The sequence below is a fragment of the Eulemur rufifrons genome, chromosome 8 (genome assembly GCF_041146395.1).
Source record: "Eulemur rufifrons isolate Redbay chromosome 8, OSU_ERuf_1, whole genome shotgun sequence".
Classification (NCBI taxonomy): Eukaryota; Metazoa; Chordata; class Mammalia; order Primates; family Lemuridae; genus Eulemur; species Eulemur rufifrons.
The window spans coordinates 75,675,575-75,696,777 of NC_090990.1; the positions used below are offsets into that span (position 1 = coordinate 75,675,575).

At 40.6% G+C, this 21,203-nt stretch overlaps 1 pseudogene; it reads right to left on the reverse strand.

Moving 5' to 3' along the window:
• Positions 1–11,815: 11,815 nt before the first annotated feature.
• Positions 11,816–11,934, reverse strand: LOC138391205 (U6atac minor spliceosomal RNA; annotated as a pseudogene).
• Between the last annotated feature and the right edge of the window lie 9,269 nt (positions 11,935–21,203).

Sequence of the window (21,203 nt, forward strand, 5' to 3'; positions counted from 1 at the left end):
CTGCTTCAAACAGCCAAGAGCATTATGGGCTTGAAGGAGTTAACTGTGCCTTTGAGTTTTCCACTGGTCACTTAACATGCCAGTGGGTATCTGGAAGCACTTGCCTTCGGGCCTCTCAGGACAATTTGCAGTTTAATGTCAACTTGGAAGCAAGATGTTTTCCTCAGTTTCGGGAAAAACCCACCTCTTTTCTCTGCAGTGGCTGTTGAGCCTGGGTAGCTTGACTCTTGAACTGCTGAAGTAATTTCTCCCCAGAGCAAACCCTGAGAACACCAGAGAAAAAAGGCAAGTCAGGGAAGGGCCCTGACAGGTAAACTTTCTGTTCTGGGTGGCTTCAGAGGAGGGATGAAAAATCATTATCTTCTCTCTTGTGAGAAAGGGTAAAGTTCACAGTGCTGATTGGCTTGTTGTTGACTTTTACTCAGGATGTTTTGGTTGCTAAAGACATAACTTTCGCTTCAGCTCTGTCTGTTGACTTATCACCTTATTCCAGGGGTCATACAAGGGGTTCCGCTGTAGTATTGGGATTCAGTTCTCTACCATGGGGTGCCAGAGCAAAGGATTCAGGGCTCCACCCACTGGAGAGCGTTTCCCTAGCTCTGGACCCAACTTCATTTAATCATTCCAAACAAATGTCTGTCCTGTAGGCTTTCTTGCCCCAATCCTGAAATCCAAGTGACTTCCAGAGATGATGCCACATTGTTAAATATTATTATTTCTGTGGTGTTGAGTGTAGCCCTTCCAGCCAGAAATCAGCCCCACTGTGACGATTATGTATAAGGTTCTGCTCATGTGGTTTTCCTTGCCATAATCCTTGACTCTAAGATTAGATATAGCTACCTATATAGTTACTTGGACAGTTCATCCTGCTCAGGTAATTATGTGTAAGAATCATTGGAGGCAGGGATAATATTAATAATATTTAACAGCCTACATACAGCACAGGCACTGGGCAATCCGAATGGAGCCTGGTCATTCAGTTCATGAGCTGAATATGTCGGCCCTGCCCACAGAGCTGCACAAGCTGTGATACCAGCCACTGGCTCCCCTTTGCCATATTGGGGCTAAATGATCACTGTTCAAGGGTTCCTGTCAGTCATCTCACGTCTATTTCTCAAGATGAGAAAATTGTTTCTAAAGGAGGTGAGTGACTTGCTTAAGGTCACACATCATCCAAATAACTTCTGGAATTCCACATCATCCAATGTTTGTATGTCATTTCGTGCGAAGAAACACAATCTAGAAACCAAAGTAACTGCACATGTTCAGAATCCTTTTTTAGTTGTTCAAGGCAACGACAAAGAGGGAAGTGTATTCTGAATACATGGCTAAGGTCATCTCCTTTCCCCACTGCTTCCTTTCTTAGCAGAGCTCACACAGACTGCAGCTGCTGCTCCACACGCCTCTCTATTTTCATCCCATCACTCCCTCTCAAAGTGCTCCAGAAACCCCACAGACGTGGGTTAAACAATCGCCCCTCCCCTGTTGAAGGGAGCGCTGTAAAGTTTTGTCTAATGCCAGGCCTGACCAGGCTGTGGGAGGGGCTGATGGACTAGGTGGCAACACCCCCCCACCCCCAACCCAGACTCCCGGTTCCCTATAAAAGGAAGCACCCGGAGCCCACTGAGAAATGTAGTTCTCCTCTCAGTCTGACAGCTTTCCTAGTGAGAAATCATTTTTGGAAATTTTGGTGGAATAAAATCCTGAACCTCATTGCACATGTAACGTCTAGGCGCTAGAGCCCAGGCCATCCCCCAGGGTTTCTGGGCTCTATGCATATGGATACTATGTCTTATTTATGCCCAGCACACACTAACTGCATGGGAAATACTTATTAAATGCACGAATAAACCTGAGGATAAATTAAGGCCAATAATCCAGGAAGAAAAGAATGTCAGAAGGAAAAGGAATGGGAAAGTTTCTGCCCTCTCTCCTTTCCTTCCTTTCCCTCCCTTCTTTCCTTCCTTTTTTTTTTTTTTTTTTGTAACAGAATAATTTGGAAGGACCTTCTACGCTGGTTGAAGAAATTCATTGATCAACCCTTCCGTACTTCTGCTGGCTTTGTGCAGACCCTTTGGAATTGACTTTTATGTTCACTCTGTTTTCTCTTCCTGTCACTTTTCCCCTCCATTTTTCACTGTATGCATGAGAGTAATTTTCCATTATATTGTTATTTCCAAAGGTCTCTGGCAGGGTGGCTGTAAAATGACACAGCTAAGTGATACAGATTTTAATGACTTAATGCTATCATAACTTCTAATAGAAACATAAGTGGAGACAGGGGTGATGTTTTAAAAGACATAAAAATGGAAAGTGGATCACAGATAAGATGTGCATGAAAAATTACCGTGGCAGAGAGGGAAGCAAGACGCGTAAGGACAAACCTGGTACAGGCGGGTCCGTGAAATAGATGCTATTAGTAAAAGGGGAAAAGTCACAGGAGAGAAAAATAACATTTTGAAAGTATGTCAGAAAGAAGAAAAAAGATGACAAAGGGAAAGGGTGGGACTGCCTTCTGAGTAGGGAAAAAGAGCAAATGGGAAATTTCAGAAAGAGGAAGGAAGGTTTGGCCTGTCTTTCGAGTCAGGCTTGGTGACAAAGGGTAATAGCGAACAGAATACTTAAGGTAATAATAGTCAATGAGGAAAGAGCACGGAGAAGCAAGGTTTCAGAACATCCAGGGTGGGGAATCACGGCAGAGCACAAAAGGAGAGGACGGAGGTGGGGCAGGCCAGCTGGCAATTATTTTTTAAACCTCATGGAAGACTATTAGGTTCCTAGGAATTTGAACAGGGAAAGATAGCTCAAAATTTTTATTTTTTAAGTGTGATGAAAATGTGTTAAAGTAGGTCACAGAGAGTGCATGGATTTAGTGGGCTTCCTTGGTGCTTGGGTAAACCACGGTGAAATTGATAAAATGGCCAAGTGACCGATGCGTGGTCAGCTTGCCTGTTGGCTCATGTGTGGGCCTCTAGGCACCCTGGGTCAGACGTACACCCACTGCCACTTCCCCCTCCCATCTCACACCACCTCGCTCTTTATTACTCCTAAGTCAGCTAAAAACCCACCTGCTCACCGATGTTTTCCCTCCTCTTCCTGCTTGCACACGGGGAGGGCTGCACTGCCTCAGCCCAGCGAGGGTGAGCAGGTGCTTGTCTGGTCTGGGTGGGAGCATTCAAATTCTGAGGTGTGATTTTCCATGTTCTTTTTTCCTCTGTGTTTTAAAATATAGTGCCTTAATATAAAATGTGAGCTGTACTAAGGCCAACAGATGAGGGAACAATTGCCACAGAAAGGATGGTTTATCACCCCCCGTTCCCAGGAGGAAGGGGCCTGCATCGGAAGCCCTGGGCTGAGTCCCAGGGCAGACGGAGAGGAAAGAACTGTGGGCAGTCTCTTTCCTGTGGCTCCTGCAGGAAGGAATGTGGGAAGCAGGGCAGGCAGGCTTGGGGTTGGTTGCTCTGAATGAACTTGGCAGGCTCTAGGACATAGGTGCTGTCCCCGGTTGTCTGGGCCTGGCCCTAGGGTGCTTAGGACAAGTTCACAGTGGCCCAGGATGTGAGAGCCTGATGAAGGAGGTGTTTGGGGGTGCGGACTCAGGATTGGTTGCTTTGTATTTGAAACTGTGCCCAAGGGAGGAGGACTACACCAACATTTTAACTAATTTAAATAATCCTATGTTGGACATCTCTGTATATGTTGCCTTTTTCATATTTACAATTATTTTCTTTAGTTAGGGTGCATTACCCATAGTAATTTAAGGCTCTCGATACATATTACCAAAAAGCTTTACAAAAAGTTTGTACCAATTCTTGGCATTCTGTCTTTCTTTAAAAGCCTGTGCTGTATTGTGTAGACCCCACACTTGTTTCCTAAATGAAGGAGGCAGACAACCTAAGCAAATCAAAATGAAACTCTGCCAGTTTAAATTTTATGCATTTTCATCTTGGAAAAAACTGCCTTGATGTGTGTTTCAATTTGCTTGAAAAGTATGAAAGAATAAAACCTTATACAAAATAAGGCATTAATATTACATAACAGCTGTATTCAAATGGGTGTTTCCTATATTTACAAAGGTGGATGTTCTGGTGAGGGGTTGCAGATGTGTTGACTTTAGTAAAGGACAGACTCATACAGCTCTTGCATTGGGACAGACCTTGAGGCTCTGTTTGGTGCACATCACCAGCACAGGGTAGAAGGGTTGAAATGTAAGGTTGGGGGACAGGTACCTGGTGCATGGACTTTCAAGAGTGCTTCCCATGTGCTGTATCACTTTAATATGTAAAATTTCACATTACTGTTTCCATTTTACAGATAAAGAAACTTGGAGAAGTTAAATACCTTGCCCAAGGTTGCAACAACAGTCTGATCCCCACACCTGCACTTCCCACGACTCCCCATCTATAAAAACAGGGAGGACTGCACAGAGAGGTGACAAGACTTGCCCCATGCAGAGATGGGTCTAGAACCCCATATTCCATGGACTTCACATTCCAGGCTTGGACCTCTCAGGGGAAATAGTTAAGCCGTGGTGAATGAGATTTAGCAAAGGCAGTCTTCACAGGTATTTGGGGTCACTAAGTGACATTGATGGTGTTGGATGGTGGCAGTTACGTCACATGTTCCTTACCCAGTTTGGGAAGTAAAGTCAACCTGATGAAACTTCTGGAAGACCTTCATGATGACGAAGGATTTTGTCAAGTAAAGGGTATCTCAGGGAGGCAACGCTGAGAAGCTGAGCCATTAAAAGTACGGTCTCGAGTCCAAGAGATCTAGACTCAAACCCCTGCCCTAGCGCATGCTAACCACAGGACCCTGGACAAGTTATTCAAAGCTCTTTGTGTCTCAGTTTTCCCAGCTTAGAAATTAGTATCATAATGGTGTCTAAGGCATGAGGGTTTTAGGAAGATTAAATGTACAGTCAGACGAGTGCTAGATTGTAAAGATGTTTTGACTGTATCCACTCACTTCTTTATCTTCCTGGTGGACTTTGCCTATACTAAATTCGTCTGCCACTTCTCTGCTGGTCACTGCCTGCCTGAACACCATGACTCTGTGTTCTGCTCAGTTGACCAAATGGAACATAACTGTTCTGATTCCAAATGCTGTACTTGGAGCAGTGTGTTTTAATAGGAAGTTTTAAAGTAGGTCAGTATGGTGGATTTCCAATTTGCCAACCTCCCATGCAGTGGGTAGGGGCCATGGGACCACTTCTGGCACGTGAGCTGTGAGGAGAAGTGGCATTTATGCTCTTGGATCTGAGCAGTTAGGAGCCAGTTGGGTGCCTCTCTCATCTGTCTCTTTCCTTGTCGAGGAAAAGCCACATGTTCCAGTTGGTGTAGCTACAAGAAAGACAAGGTCTATTCAGGCAACAGTGGACTTTAAGTGAGCAAAAAAAAAAAAAAAAAAAAAAAAAAAAAAATCTTCACTATGTCAAGTCACTGAGAATTTGAGGTTTTTTTGTTATTAAACAAAGATCAGGCAAGTTGTTTTTAAAGTGTGGCCCAGGAACCAATAGGTGTTCCTGAGACACGTTTGTGTGGTTTGCCAGGTGAAGACCATTTTCATGATAATGTGACTCTCATTCTCTCATGATCCCATGGCAGAGTTTTCCAGATGTTCTATGATGTGTGATGATGTCATTGCTTTTACAGCTAATAGAATGTGTCCTTGTGTATTCTTGTGTTAAGAAAACTTGTTTTGATTTCTAATATGGTAAATATTGATGTATGTAACACATAAAAACAAACTCTGAGAGCCCTCAAAAAGTTTTAAGAATGTAAAAAGATTTTGAGACCAAAATATTTGAGAACCACTGGATTAGTCTACCTTGCCTAATACAGAAATTATATGGTAAATTTAGAGTGGGATGTGGTGATCCCCACATCTTTTACTTTAAAATTAATTTTAAAGCTTTCTTTTTGAGAGAGGCACAGAATAGAAAAGGAATGCATTTTTAATTCAATAAATTTTTCTTTGGCAGGTGGTACTGAAAGAGATTGGGAATTGATGGAATAGACGGAACATAGATGCAGAATTTGAAAGCCTGGATCACAGAAAACTTAATGATACACAGCAGAAGGAATTGTATTACAGGCACATTTTATTGCTGAGTATATTAGTCAAATGTGGGTTGATAATTTCTACCCATAACATTAGCAAGAATTTTAGTGAAGAAACTATGCAGAAGGCAGATAAATGTAGGAGACTGGCTGTGCTCTGTTTTTTCTAATTAATATTAAAGTAAAGGGATTAAAATTTTAAAACACCTATTTTCTCCTGTATCTTTTATATATTATTAATAATAATTATTAATCCCCCTAACCTATAAAAAAGAATTTCAGTTATAACCTCTAATTTATGGATGAAAATGACATTTACTATCAGAATCAGAATTCTAACTTAAGATTTTTTTTGCTGCAATATCCTTCCTTTTTCCATAATTCCAAACTGAACTGAGATGAAATTTTCATGGAGTAGGGCCATGGTCTTGGGAAATTTTATGGCATTCTGTTTCTCAACAGTTGCCCCTGAAATGTGATTTCTGCCTCAATATTCCTTAGTGAAAGGTTTGGACAGAGATTTACTCATTACTCTTTCTTCAGATTCAATTCAAACATCTTCAGTGGTTTCTAATTGCCTGCAACTGTTTAAGGCTCTTCCTCATTCTTTCAGTCACCAGGTATTTATTGAGCTCCTATAACCTCAGAAATACTGTCCTGTGCTGGGGATACAGCAGTGAACAAAATCCACAAGCATCCCTGCCCTTCTGGATCGTATGTCACAGAGGGAGCTGAGAGTAAACGAGATAAATATGTAAAATACATATATTAAACAGTGATAAGAGCTAAGGAAAAAAAATAAATCAAAGAAGGGGACCTGTGGGAGTCAGGGGCGGGTGCCATTCTAGATGAGTGGGCCTCCATGGGAAGGTGACATTTAAGAAGGGGCATAGGAAAGTGCGGGAGCTGTGTGGATATTCAGAGGGAAAGGCTCCAAGAAAGAGTGGATGAAAAGCACAGAGGTCTTCGTGTGGGAGCAGCAGGGAAAACAAGGAGGCCACCTGAGGCTAAACGAATGGAACCTTGTATGGCCAGAGTAGGGATCTGGGGCTTTGCTACTAGCAAGATGGGTGCTCCTCTACTGTTCTGAGGTGTAGAAACCCATGATCTGACTTGCGTTTTCACAGAATCACTCTGGCTTCTGTGTTGGGCATCCTGTGTGCAGGAGGGCAGGGGAGCGGCAGGGACACCTGGTAGGCAGAGATTGAAGACACCCAGCTGAGAGGTGATGGGCCTCCGTCCAGAGTGGTGGCAGCCAAGGAAATGAGCAGTGGTCAAATCTGGGTTGTATTTTGAAAGTACAGTCCATGGGGTTTTCTAATAGTTATTTGTGGGAGTGAGCAAAAGAGAGGATTTAAGGATAATGCCAAGGTTTTTGGCCTGAGCATGTGGAAGGAAATCAACTTGTATGGGGAAAAGTGGAGAAGAAATAGGCTTGGCAGAGAATACCAGAAACTCAGCTTTAGTACTTACTATAGACTGAATGTTTGTGTCCCCCCCCCCCCCAAATTCCTATGTTGAAATCCTAACCCCCAGTGGGATGGTAGTAGGAGATGGGGCCTTTGGGAGGTAATTAGGTCATGAGAGTAGAGCCTCATGAATGGGATTAGTGCCCTTCTAAAAAGGGTCTTGGAGAGACCCTCAGCCCCCTGCACCATGTGAGGGCACAGCAAGAGGCACCGTCCACAAGGAAGCGGACCCTCACCAGACACCGAATGTACTGGTGCCTTGATATTGGACTTCTCAGCCCCCAGAAATGTGAGAAACAAACTTCTGCTTTTTGTCAGCCACCTGGTCTATGGTCGTCTGTTATAGAATCCTAAACAGCCTAAGATCATACTCCTAATTTTGTGATTTTTATCAGGCTTCTAAGCGTAGATGGTATGTAGGCAACTGGATATACAACTCTGGAGTTCAGGGTATGCATTGGAAACATAAATTTGGAGTCATGATAATAAAGATAGTATTTAAAGCCATGAGAGTGGATAGGTCATAAAAGATTGAATGTGAACAGAAAATGGAAATGATTCAAGGATTGTGTTGCATTATTTGCGTTTGCAAGAGGGTGAGAAAGAGAAAAGAAATGAGTCTAAGAAGGAGCAGACAGTAAGGTAAGAGTTCAAGTATCTTTCTCATAATCTTACCACCCATCTACTCCTCCATAGGTTCCATGTGATCCAGCCACATGGTTCAGATTGGTCACAGCTTCTCTTGTCTCCATAACCTCACTAACGTAATGTCCTATGTGTGGAATGATGCCAACCAGATCCTTTCTGACATGACTTTGTCCTGGCCCATCTTCAAGGATCATTTTCAATGCCTTTCTTATATCCCCAGATTTCTCCGTTTTCCTTGTACCCATTACTGCATTAAAAAAAAATTATTTTTATTGATACATATTATATGTACATGTTTTTGGGGTACATGTCATAATTTGATATATTCATATAATTAAGTCAAGGTCATTGGAATATCCATCATCTTAAATATTTATCTCTTACATATAGTAGGAACATTCAAATTATTCTTTTCTAGCTATTTTGAAATGTACGATTGATTAATGGTGACTATAGTTAATATTAATTGATTGTACATTGCATTACAGCATTTTAAAAATAACTCATGAATACCAATTTCACATGCCTTTGTGTACCTATTTGTTAGTTCTCTAAACTGTAAGTGTTTTGTGGGTAAGCGCCATGCCACCTTGCAGAATGCCTTGCCTACTTGTTGAGCAAAATTGCATTTTGTTGAGCAGTCACTGGGCCAATGTGGACAGGAAGAAGACGTGAAGAAGCACTGATATCTTATACTAAATAATAACTTCATTTGGACCAAAAAATTCTGTGTTGCTGTGGGAACAAAGAGATTTGTCATTACATTCCTGTAATAATAGACAATATAAGCAGATGAATCACTACCTGCTGTACTGATTTACTACGGAATGAAATAATAAGTGAATAAACACATGACTTGCTATCCAAAATTCAGTTTGCAGATATGCATTTGCCTCATTTGCCCTCTAGTTTGGTGGCAAGTCTCTCTTCTTCTTACTGTGTTGCCCAGGGCTACTTTATGTATTTACTTTACCTGTGGTAGTACCACTGGGTTTCCCAGCTCCATTTATCTATTATTTGCAGTCCCCCGTTCATGGGCATGCACATGAGTGAGTGATACCTTGGAGTTGTGCAATGCAATAGCCCATCTGCTTGGCTTCTGAAGGCATTTGAGTGCATAACCTTTTTTTAAGTAAATAAATAATACAAAATTATTTTAATTTTTTTATGAAGTCCTTCCATTGCCTGGTAAATAATGTACATTAAATGTTAACCAGATTAGGAAAACCACTAGAAATGAGGAATAGGAAGATTCTGACCAGATGTATGCAGGCCCAAAGCAAATAAATAAAAAAGGGGCAACTACTATAAAACTTCAAAAAAAGCTTATTCAGGAATAAAAGTTTTTATTTTTGATCTTCATTATTGACTTGCTTGATTTCGGTGTTTCTACTTTAGGTTCTTTCTTGCCCTGGAGACTGAATGATTTTATGTCTAGTGGTTCATAAGTCACAAGATATCTGGAATTAGGTGGTAAGTATTTTTCTTTTGTTAGTGTGAGCCTATAAAACCTCAGCAGTTTGTATTTTAAGGCAATCAAAACTAAATGGAGTCTTGCATAATTTGCTGCCTCTTCCTAATGTTTCCATAAAAACAAAATACTATAGACAACCCCTGAAAATGTGAGACCTTTTTCCCTCTGAATGTAAATGGAATGAAAATTAGGTTGATAACAATCTCCTTACACACACACACACACACATATGTTAATATATATATATATTTAAACATATGAAAAATACTACATTTGGCTTTGCTCACATACTATAAAATGGTAAGAAATTTGGGGAATATTTGGAGTAATTACTCTTTTTAAAGATGAAACGCCAACAGAAAAATTTTTGAATAACTTGAGCTTTTATGGGACCAAACTAATGACAGATCATTACTATTGTGTAAACTCCCTTCAAAATATCTCTGAAAATGAAAGGGATGGGAGATAAGACCAGTGAAGCCTCAGAACTTTTTATTAAATCACCCATCTTTTCATTTCTGTATCTTAAGAATTGTCAGCCCTTTGGCTGCTAGCACAAAATGACCCATGCAATGTGTGCAATGGCTTTTCTTATCCTTTTATTATAAAAATATCTCTTCTACCTTTTCACCTTCTGGGGAGCTTTTGGCCCTAGAACGTCTAGAAAACTTGAGAAAAATACCTGAGGGAACAATGGAGGCTGACTGGGCAGATCTGGCCATGGCTTGGGTGATAGGCTCTGACACTGAGTTAAGGAATATTATTTTGATGGGAGATATTATTTTTAGAGCTGGTCATGGTGCTTTAGAAGAGATGGAAACAGACAGCGCCTTTCTCCTAACGTGCCAGTGCTTTGATTTGGCCAGGACAGCATTCATGGGAATGGGGCCTCGAGAATGTCACTGGCGGGACAATCAGCCTAACGAGGCTCCCGGCAGCAGCGGGGCTTTCAGAAGCTGGTTGAAGATGAAGATAGAGGGTACTTAGGGTGGGAGATTATTCTAAACATAGGGAGGCAGCCCAAAATAAGGCGTAGAGAGCTGGGGAACCTAACAGAAATTGCTCTAGGGAAATAAAAAAGACTGAGAAGGTCAGGTATGACTACATATGAAAGAAAATAAGAACAAAGGTAAAAGTGAGAAAGGATTTAAAGAGACTGACAGCTGGAGGGGAAGGCCTGATGGGATGAAATGACTTGGGAAAATAAATGACAGATCCTGATGGAACTACTGCTGTTTGATGCATTATGTCTATGTTTTCCAGAGTGTAGTGTTAGGCAGAGAAGGGATCATATAAATTAGGATAACATGCGTGTTCTTAGATAGTAAACAAAATAAGAACTCAGAAGTCTTTAGCTACAAATGAAGTGACTGGTCAGGGGAACATTAGGATTGTCTTCTAAGGTACAAATTCTATATTATGAAGATTAAGAGGAGGATCCTTGTAGAAATGACCAGATTCACTAGAATAAACCCAATTCATTTATGGGTTAAATATCTGAAATATACACTAGTGAGAAAAATGTTATTTATGAACTTTTCAAAGTAAAAACATTATTGGAATAGTGATGAAGTTTTTCCCATTTGTATTGTGGAGAGTCATCATTCCTAGTACCTTGGAAAGGTGGGGAAGAGGCTAAATGTGGAACAAAGTAGGAGACAGGTATACTTTTAGGTGTAATAGGTACATGTATGATTTACTATTAGGAGAGAAATTGATAAAATTTGATCATTTGTAGATAACAGAAATAATAATGCAAACAGGACTTAATTGGCTTAATTTAAAGCATTCAAATGGGCACAGAATAATTATGGAACACTTTCTAAAATGAATAAATTTACCATAATTTCATACATTAACCAGAAGAATTTAAAATTAACTAATTGTGACCTTATAAGTCCTGAAAATCACATTATTCCATTTGCTTATTATAATGGGTAGAAATGACCCTTGTCTAAATAGAGGATGGGGCTAGAAGATATAAGGCTGGTGGAGCCAATAGGCATCCTTTTAATTGCATAATACCCATTTAAGTACATTAGACTATCTGTATTTGCAATGTGTTGAAAAAACTCCATGTTATATTTGCAAACTCCTTGACATTAGATAGTGTTTTTCCTTCTCCCTTCATTTTAGGAATGTTTCTAACAAAATTTCAGATTAAAAAAGTATAATTTAATACTATTTTTTTTTTTTTGACCGTATGCGTGTTGTACAGGCCCGAGAGCCTCTTCCATCCTTGTCAAGGGGAGTGCTAACCTTCTCTCCTTTCATACAACACATATTTTTTTTTTTTTTTTTTGAGACAGAATCTCACTCTGTTGCCTGGGCTAGAGTGCAGTGGTGTCATCATAGCTCACTGCAACCTCAAACTCCTGGGATCAAGTGATCCTCCTGCTTCAACCTCCTGAGTAGCTGGGACAACAGGCATGCGCTACTGCACCCGGCTAATTTTTTCTATTCTTTTGGTAGAGACAGGGTCTCGCTCTTGCTCAGGCTGGTCTCTAACTCCTGATCTCAAGTGATACTCCCTCAGCCTCCCTGAGTGCTAGGATTTAAGGTGTGAGCCACCATATCTAGCCTTAATACTAAATTTTAAAAGTGAAACTTTCATAGTTAAGCTGATTAAATGTTTAATATTTGGATGCTATTCACATTAAGATACGGAAGAGAAAATACTCTTTTTATACTTCGGAATACAATGGAAGAGTTTAATGACTATACTCTATAAAACATGAAATTTTCAAGATTATAAACTTTTAGATGAATAAACACTTATAACAAATTAATGTAAGTAATTATTGGTCTCTCTTCTAAGTAGGTTTTAGTCATTAAATTGTTACTGCTGCTCTGAAGAAACTGGAGGCTCAAATGATGTTCATTGGAGCTGCGTTGGAAGGGTGAAACATTTTTATTCTCCTCAGTGTCCTCAGGGCAACTCCAGCCATGTCCTGAGCTCACAAGTCCCATTTTCCTTAGTCCAGACTGTGTGTGACTAACCTTATTGGGCCCCTGCTATCCAAAGCTGGAAGCTAATCCATCCAACTCTTCTTGTAACTATTGGTGGCACCATCTCAGATGGCATAAAAGATTGGGTCAGCTTTAATCTTCGAAAACTTTCAGAGAAGAAAGACAAAGAGAGATGAGAAAGAATGGAGAGGACGTGAGTAGCAGAGAAGTTCCTGCCCTGCTAATTCCAGCTCTTCCCACCCGGTGTAAAGTAGCTCCACGTGGCCCTGTCCTTTTGCTCAGCTTTCCTTCTGTTCATTGCACTTGCCACCACCTGATATTGTTGTATATGTGTCTGTCCCTTCATTTAGCTGCTTCCCTACTTCTCATTCCAAGTAGCTTATCAAAACTTCTGCCAACCACCAACCATGCTCTCTCTGTCTCGTTATCTTCCCAGTGATGTGGGGCCCACTATGAATTGGGTCCCCAAGCAGCTGTCTGGCTTCTGTTCATCTTCACTCTTTAATATAGAAATATCCTTATTTAAGAGACGTGCAAATATTTAGGGGTAACTTTCGGGAGCATTAGTAAAGAATATTACTAAGTGTGGATATATGCTAGTTAATATGTCCTCGGTTGACACAGAAGGAATCTAGCCATGTAGCAGTCATTGGGATTAGCAGGTGACACACATGATCTCATTTTGTCCTCATGACACTTGACATGGGAGCTGCTATCACCATGCCATACATGAGGCAGCTGAGGTTTAGAAAGGGTAAAGAACTTTCTCAAAGTTACGGTGCTGGTACTTGAAAGAATCCAGATTTAACTGAGGTCCATGATCTCGTCACCACACAGGCTGCCTCAGTGTGAATTTACTCCCAGTGGCAGAAAGAGTCTATACGGATGGAGGTAAAAGAAGCAAGCATATTGTTGAGGAATCAGTGCAGCTGGTGCTCATAGTTACACAACGAGGTAAAGAATTGCATGACAGGGATGCACCCCTTTCTTGTTTGTCCAGTGGTTTCCACATCACACACTAGAATCATTTCTACATTCTCAAATATCGAGTGCCTGTGATGAGTCAGGCACAATACCTGCCGTGGAGCTACAGTGGTGAAGAAAACAGAGCTGCTGACTTTATGCAGCCTATAACCTCAGCCCTGCCACCCTTTTGGTAGAATGAAGCTCTTGGCTTTATGTGGTCTACACATAGCTTTACCCTAACAGGCTCTTGGCCACCTTCTCTACTTCTCCATCTGACTTGCTTTTCTCCCATTTTCCCTCCCACATCTGGCTGGCTCCTGCCCCTCACCAAGGCAGCTTGCTTGCCTGTGGTCCTGTGGGAAGCTCTGGGCAGGGCCACATAAGTGGTTCGCGGGCCTTAAGGACTGCTGCCTTCATGGGCCCTTGCTGCATAGCAAAAGTATTAAGATGAATATATTAGTATTACTTATTAAAACATTTTGTTTGATCTAAAAGTTTTTTTCTTCTGCTTTTAAAATAAATTAAAACGTTTTTATGGACCCGAAAAGAATTATGGACATCAGGTCCTGTATCTGTTTTGCCTAATAGATACATTGGTTGTGGGTCTAGTCACCATTTGGCAAAAAGTGACTACAGCATCTCCAGAAAGTCAGACAAAATAAGGCAAGAAATATCCTTCTTGGTTTATTGTGATCTGTCTGTCTGTGACTTCTGGGAGTTTAAGACTTCTGCCCTTTTGCTTTGACTGCCATAATCATCACTCAGTTGTCACTTGGTAACTGCCTAATTACATTATTTGGCAATAAGTGAAGTTTTTAAAGTGACAAACTCTTCCAAACAGCTGTGATTGGATTTGTTTTTGGTACTTTATTTAATTTACAATTGCATTTGTAAAATCATAATTAGTCTAATTTATTTAATGACCCCCATTGCAGGCTGTAGAATATTTTCTGAGGGTGTTTTTAATTACACATGAATCAACATCATAATTTCAGAAGGCTTTGAATGAAGTGGGCATTCACATAATTCCCACCGTTGGTTTTCAGCTAAGGATTTAGTAATTTTCCCCCCATAGTAAAAAGGTTCTTAATAAATACAAAATGTTTTTCTGAAAGGTTGAATTCATCTAGTAATTCAGCGATATACATTTCTCTTCTAAAGTTTTATAATCTAGTTCCTGACCTTTTCTATTCTGTGCCCAGGATAAATACATTTCTCTGGATAAAGTTAATGATGTTATAACTGATCCTGAACAAAAGGTTAAGTTCTTATAAGGGCCACAATTGAATTTTTGGTTAATTTGCTAAAAGTTTTTTCATCTATGTTTTTGTTTTTCCTCTAAATTCAAGAGTGTCTCTTAGTTAGCCTTACCCTACAGGGAAATTGTATTGTTTTTCACTCTTTTAGGGAGATGATGGTGGTAACATTCAGAAGAATCTGAGTAGGGAAGAGTAAAGCTTCATTTTTTTTTCTACTTTGCTAACAACTCAGTGTTCTGAAAAGTCTGGATTGTGCTTTGAAAAGTTTGTGTGCTTAGTGCAATGTTGTCCAGTTGGCCAATCCACTAGGTCTTGGGAAATGTCCTAGGAGCTTGGCAGGAAGAAGTTCTCAAGAGAGCCTGAATGCTGCCAATTTCCACTTGGCCAAGACGTATTACAAGGACAACCTTCTCTCTGAGCAACTTGGCACTTCCACTCCAATTGGAATCTGCAACGTGAAGATGCACAGGGGAGGAAGATTAGACAAACCTTTTCAGATTTCTGGTCCAGGTGAATCTTTCATTTATCTGGTCTGCTTTACTCCGCCTTTGATCACTGCTCATTTTCAATATGAAGGAGCAGTCATCAACAGCCAAGGTGAAGGCAGGGTGACTGAACGGATCTGTTTTTATACATACGCACAAGGCATTGAACCTGCCTCTACAGTTCAAACTGTTGCTAATAAAATGTTAGATCTGCTGTGTGAGTCAACCTGCCTGTCACATTGGCCCTTGCTCAAGTGGCTCCCACCCTGGATGCGTGTTTGGGAAATGGTGACAGCTGTGCTCTTTGCCTGACTGCTTCCATTTATGAAAACATGGGGGTAGATGGCAGTCACCCCCACAGGTCCCTTTACTGTGAATCTTCTTTTCCAGCCACAGCCAAGAGTAAACACTCCCAACAGAGTTGAATAACAGTCATTCAGGGCCTACCTCAAATAGGTTTAATTTGCTTTTTACAAAAAAGATCTCAGGAAATTAAAAAAAGAAGGTATTTGCCCAGTTGGAATTTCTATACAATATTTTTGTTGTTCTTAAAACAGCACTTATTTTATGTGATTTTTAACATAGCCACTTGTGATAGTTTAAGTAAGTGAGACAAAAATATTAAATATCCAATTACACCAAGAAAAATTTGCCACCTAAAGTTTATCTTGTGAGTATGGCTGGGATCCTACACATGCCCCTTTGGCCAATCTGACCTCCTTCCATCCTTTAGGCATTGTTAGGGGTATCATCTCTGAAAATAAAGCTTTGTAGCAGATTAGGTAAGAGGGTTCCTTCAGTGTGGGTCAATTTATCCTGGTCTCTGGAATGCTAGTTTCCTTTACCACCATGCTCCTCAGTACCCATCATTCAAAGTGCTTCCAGGATTTTGCTTATGCCCTGTGGCTCTTATCAGAGCAGTTCCTGTCCTGTCTTGTGCAGACAGCACAGAAAGGGAACTCAGAAGACTCAGGAACAAGCCCCACCACATCCCCAAGTTTTCAACTCTGTGCATGTTCCTATAGCCTGAAAGCCATGCTTTGAGACCATCACCTGCCTCGGCCTTTTCAGTTTCTTTTACAATCTTATTATTGTAAATCCCTAGGCCACTATAGAAATTTAAGTCTAACAGGGTCTAAGCAGGTGAAGTCTGTATCAGATGACTGGAGATAGAAATGGAGATTTTGTGTATTGCTCCTAGCAGGTCCCATTACTCTGTTACCAGCCATGCAACTCTACTTTTTTAGTGTGGAATGCTTTGGGCGAAGATCTCACATGTCATGAATAATGAATGAATAAGTGAAAGAAGAATCCCAAGGGACTCATACCTATCCACTTCCATGCTTTTGATGAGTACCAGGAGACTTTCCCAGATTGTCCCACAGTTGTCCATTCTGGTGTCTTATTGAACAAAGTATCCATTTCCATCAGTATCTATTTTTGCACCCCTCCTGGGTGCCAGGCCTTGTGTTACAAAGTGAACTGACAGGCCAATAATTCAGTGTCTTGGATAACAGCAATCAGCTTGGAGAGATGAGAAGTAGCAATTCCAACAGCAGGTGGAAAGTGCTTTGCTAGAGACATCACAGGATGGTGAGAATACAGAAAGAGCAACTGGCCTGAATAAAGGGTTAGAAGAGATATGTCCCTATAAATTGAAAAATTGGCATAGTAAAGAAAGAGGCAGTAGAAGGAAGAGAGAGAGATTGGTATTTTTGAAGGCACAGAGACTTGAAGCATGAAGAATTAAAAGTAAATTAACAAGTTCTTCATTATATCCAAATCAAATATCTGCTGTTTTTCTATAGCCCATTTCCTTTTGTTGGGTAATCTTTGGAGATGAAGACAAGTTGACCAGCTTTCCCACATGACACCTTCATATTTTTGTGTTCAGTTCTGGGCTCCATACTTTAAGAGGGAGATGGGAATAATGACTTTTGCTTAGAAGGAAGAAAACAATTTGTGAGAGAAATTAAAATTAGGTCCTAAAGTAAATGCCTGAAGGAGTTGGTGTCGTTTGGCTTGGAGAAATGACAACTCAAGGAGCTTCGAATCTTTGGAGGATTACTGTTCAGAAGATGGATTAGTCCAAGGTTGACAATTCCTCATGGTGCCACCATGGTTCCTAGTAGACGTCAGTAATTCACTGAGGCTTTTGTTCCCTTAGAGCACCAGGGGCAGCCTCAGCATGGTGCTCTCAGCAGTTAATTCTATAAAGTACTTCAGATTAAAGTTCTTTGCCATTCTTAGATTGGACAGCCCCTGTGTGCTCCTGGGGCTACAGTGGAGACCAATGGGTAAAAGATAGAGGGATTCAGCCTTAAAAACTGTCAGAGTTGATCAATGATGGAATAGGTTTTTCCAAGGGGTAGTGAGTTTTCTAACATGAAAGGTTTTCAAAGACATACATTGAAAAAGACTTAATATATCAAATTTTATGATCACTCCACTCTCCCATCCCAGCCTTGTGGTGAGAAGGGCCAGAGAGATGCTGTCTCTGAGAAGCAGGGAGGTCAGAAATACCCCAGGTCTAGGAATGACAGTGGTCTTCTTTGATCACAATGGCAGCACTCTGGTTGAGCTCCGAGGTGGAAGATGCACCGCGAAAGGTGGACTGGAAGCAGAGGGTTTCAGTTTTGCCACAGTGTTTCATGTGGCACGGAAAGAAAGGGACTACTGGTGACTTGAAATATTGGGATGTTGGGGACAACTGAGACAGGCAGGAGAGTAGTGACTTCTACTCCTTAAACCTCCTGAACTCTAAAGTGATCCTGAGAGAGAAAAGCCACTTCAGTAATGGTGACAAGAATTTTCTGCCAGCCCCATATGGATGAGGCTTAAAGTCAGATTTTATTTTACTTAGATTAAAAAAAAAATTTCTTCCTCATGTACTTGTGTTTGAGGGCTGAGGTTTGGATCTGCTACAACATGACTAATAATCTTTGGCTAGCAAGTCATTGAGGAGATTCAAATATTGAAACCAGGCTGGACTAGTTAAATTGTAAAGTCATTCTCAATTCTGAGATGGTATAATTTTTTTGATTCCTGGAATCATCATTAAAAGTTTTCTTTACTCTTACTTAAGCAGAACAACTCTAATTCCTTTCATTCTATCTCATATGATATGCAAGACATCTTCACCCACCTTTTTGCACATGATCGTAAGTTTTTACAATAATTCCAAATTCTTTTAAATGTGTGATTCTTCAAATCTGATAAAGCTAAGCGTGGCCTCAATTTCTGCATCTGTGAAATGCAGCAATTAGTGACACTTGTGCAGGAACAGAGTCACTGTGAAATGAATGAAGTTTCATCTTTGGGCTCTTCTTACCGTCTCTGGGCCCCTTCTAAGGCCCTAGGAGCAGGGTTTCTAGGTTTAGCAAATAAAAATATACAGGATACCCAGTTAAAGTTGAATATAAGATAATAAAAAATTCTGTTTTTAGTATAAATATGTCCCAAGTTTTGCATGAGACATAATTATACTAATAATTATTCATTGTTTATCTGAAATTTGAATTCAACTGGAATTCCTAATTTTTATCTACTTAGGAGGTGCCGTAGCAATATAGTACATGAGTAATTTTGCACTAAATCCTTATCAAAGAGGGAGCCTAGATTAGATAAACTCTATGCCCCAGAAAACCTGGATTCTCTTCTGTACAGTTCACAGTTTGTTATCATGATTAACTTAAAGCACCTATATTGCCATTATTAAAACTATTGTGGTTATTGTTGTTATTTTATTAGAAATGTGCCTTGCTAGAGAGGGGCCACAGCATTTTATGGTCTTGGCTGACATATTTAACTTATGATGAACCAAGACAAGCAGCTCTTATTTTTCCTCACTCATGTTTAATTACTTTTTCCTGTGTTGGAAATTCCATTTGCATTGGGCCATCTCTATTCACAACATTTTAATTAATCTGTAGCATGTTCCTAGCCATATTTCTCACCTGCTTCTTCCATCAGTAGATAAAGAGAGTGCATGTAACCTAGAGTCAGAAACAGGATTCTCTCACTCATGCAGCAGCCTATGAAAATTTTATTGGGTCACTTGCAAGAAGGGAAGTGGAAAGGAAAAGAATCTTCTTCCAAGGCCAATTGTCTGTTTTCTTTCATAGCTCAGTGCTTATTTTCATGATTTTAGAGTAGTCAAAGAAGTCTTTCTCCTTTCCCCAGTATTTTGACACGCTAGTCATTTATGAGACCTACATCAGTTCACTTCATCCTAGGCAGTAGCTCCCTGGACGTCCATTCCTGACAGCAAAAGTCTCTCTGGATGCTTGCCACAGGGGCCAGTTTGTCACTCAGGTATTAACACAACAGAACTCCATTTTAGCCAAGCTAGTGTTTACCTAGATCATCCCCCTCCCCCCAAAACTCCTTAAGTTCTCATCAAACCTGATGAATCCAATGAATACTTGATAGGACGCTGCCAACCTGGGAGGAGGGGTTGGCCCTGTTCCACAGCATCTGGGTTATGAAGGGCCTTCACTGTGCTTGAGAAAAGAATATGTTTTCTTATCAGTTGCTTAAGGTTGCTTTGGCAAGCAACTAGGGAGTAGGCTTGTAATATTTCTTACATACTATGCCTGAAATCGCTAATGCAAAATCAATTATCTCACCATCATTTTAAACACGGCGTGAGAAGTACAAGAGTTATACTAATGGTTCAGAGAATACAATTTGCCCCCGTGGAAGCTATGTTGCTTTATCACTGATAGTTCTCACCCTGTGCTTAACCTTGAACGATTTCCTTTCCCAACCTATGTCCCAGTGCCATGGTGTCACTTGCTACTTGTTTCTGTACGTCAGGTCTACACTAGTTGAATACTTCAGGGCCAATAAAATCACTTGTTTGCCAGTACACTCTCAGCTGCAGTTATCTCTACACTGGCCAGCCAGCATTTGGCTTATCATCAAATCTGGCACAAAGTAAGCTGTAGAGAAAGCCGAGGCATGGTCCTCATTGCAAGATGCAAGGACCGTTTCCCATGGCTGAATGTTTTTCCAGGATCAAATCAGGCTGCTACTTCAGAACAGTCTAGGGCAATGTCACAGTGGGAGGATCTATCCTGTATAAGTACTGAGAATTAAAATTTAGTCGCAATTTTTTCAAAGGGAGGCAGAGCACTAAGATTGCTGGTCTTTAGGGCTTTTACTAATGGTATTACAGTAGCTGACATATTTTGAGGGCTTTCTATGTGCCAGGCTCTGCAATATGGGATTTACTGCATCATCTCATTAAACCCTCACCACTTGATGAGGTGTTAATATTATTTTCCCCATTATACAAATGAGACACTGAGTGGTTAAAGAATTTCCTACAGTAATAAAGCTAGTTCATTGTGGAAAGTGTGGTGAAAGGTCAGCATCAATTTGGTGGCCTCTGGCTTCCAGCATCACCTAAATTAATATAATCTTGAACCGAGTATAAGACAGCCTGTACTCGTATCCTGGATTCACAGCTCACTTTCTTTGTTGACAAAAGGGATCTCATAGCAGCATCTGTAGCAAAGGGTTTTAAAGATACCTGCTTATTTAATTCTGACCACAAGTCTGTAAAGTAGAAAATATTGTACTCTTTCAGAGACGAGGAAGCCCAGGTACATGAAAATTAAGCAACTTTCCCAAAATGATGTAGAGAGTAAGTGGTAGAGCTGGGCTATGAACCCAGGCATTCTGTACTTGGAACCATTGCTTTCCGTAATGTCACCAAAGCTCTTAGGACAGTGCCCTGTCACATGGCAACACATCAATAAATGTTTACCATTTAGGAATGTAACTCTGTACCAGACAGTATTCCAGGCACTTTATATACATATTATTTATAAAAATTTTCATGAGCCATCTAGTAAGGTAGCAGT